We start from the raw sequence: 1714 nt of genomic DNA, 5'->3' as shown, positions 1-1714 counted from the left end.
GGGGGTGATCAGTCCCCCAATTGTGGCCTTGTTTTCGTTCCGTTTTTGGGACATTTAGGAAAATATAAATAGCTGTTTCAATGGAATTTTTATTGATGGTTGGGCCTCGTTAAAACCCTCCGTTGGTGGCGAGAAAGAGTACCCGAGTTTAAAACTTAGATGAAATAAAAATTTAGAATTTGTAAACTGGTAGGAGAAGTACAAAAACAGAGATGAGGGTAATGGTGCGACCTTGTGGGTTGGTCTAGGCGTAGTATCGTCGCAAGTTGGCGGCGTTCCATGTTCTCGGGACTTCGTCGCCGTTGAGCCTTTCGAGTTTGTACGCTCCTTTTCCGATTACGGCCTTGATTCTGTATGGTCCTTCCCAGTTGGGGGTGAGCTTCCCTTCTCCTGGGGTTGGGGGACCGATGTCGTTTCGTCGTAAGATGAGGTCGTTGGCCGCGAATTCTCGCCGGATGACTCCGTGATTGTATCTCAGGCTGATTCTTTGCTTTAGGGCTAGCTCTCTGAGATGGGTTATACTTCTTGTTTCGTCAATGAGGTCTCGTTCTGCTTCCTTCCCGAATCGGGTGATGATCTGTCGCCAGAGGAATTTTCGGCATTGGGTTGCCGTTATGGAGGCCAGGGGTTCGGCTTCGATCCATTTGGTGTAGTAGTCTATGGCGACGATGAGATACCTGAGTTGACCGGGCGCTGTAGGGAAGGGCCCGACGAGGTCGATCCCCCAAGTGCCGAATGGCCGTTCTGCCGATATGATGCTGAGCTGGTGAGGGGCGGCTTGGTGGATATTGGCGTGCCTTTGGCATTTGTCGCAGTTTTTGACTATTTGTATGGAATCCCGGATAATCGTGGGCCAGAAGTAACCTGCCCTGATGACTTTTTGGGCTAATGTTTTACCTCTGACGTGGTGGCCGCAGCAACCCTCGTGGATTTCGTGGAGTATGTACTCCGTGTCCCCGGGTTCAATGCATTTGAGCAGGGGTTGCGAGAATCCACGTTTGTATAGTTGTCCTGCGACAACGGTATAGTTGGCGGCTTCCCTTTTTATCTGTTTTCCCTCTTTGGGGTCCGACGGCAGTGTTCCGTCGAGGAGGTACCGTAGGATAGGGTAGGTCCAAGATCCCTGGTTCGAGAATGTCAGATGAGCGTTGGTTGTCGTTGACACGGAGGGCGACTCAACAACTTCCTGGATTAGCGATTTGTTACCGTGTCCTGGTTTGGTACTGGCTAGTTTGGAGAGTAGGTCGGCCCTGGCGTTTCGTTCCCTAGGAACGTGTTGTATGGTAACGTGCTTGAATCCTTTTTTCAGTTTGTTTACCTTGGCGAGGTATTGTTGGAGTAGGGGGTCTCGTGTCTGGTAGTCTCCGTTAATTTGGGAACTGACTACTTGTGAATCGGTATTCACTTCTAGGACCTTTGCTCCGACTTCCTGGGCTAATGAAAGACCTGCCAAGAGGGCCTCGTATTCTGCTTGGTTGTTTGATACCGGGAATTCGTATCGTACCGATTGTTCGATCGTGATTCCGTTTTGATTTTCGAGTATGACTCCGGCGCCTCCGTAGGTGGAGTTTGATGAGCCGTCGACATGTAGTTTCCATGAATCGGGGGTGAGCTTTCCCGGGGTCATCTCGGCGATGAAGTCGGCCATAGCTTGTGCTTTGATTGCATTTCGGGGTTCGAATTTGATCTGGAATTGAGATAGTTCGATGGACCA

Source organism: Arachis ipaensis, chromosome B04 (genome assembly GCF_000816755.2).
Source record: "Arachis ipaensis cultivar K30076 chromosome B04, Araip1.1, whole genome shotgun sequence".
In the NCBI taxonomy this organism is placed as follows: Eukaryota; Viridiplantae; Streptophyta; class Magnoliopsida; order Fabales; family Fabaceae; genus Arachis; species Arachis ipaensis.
This window is presented reverse-complemented; position numbering follows the sequence as displayed.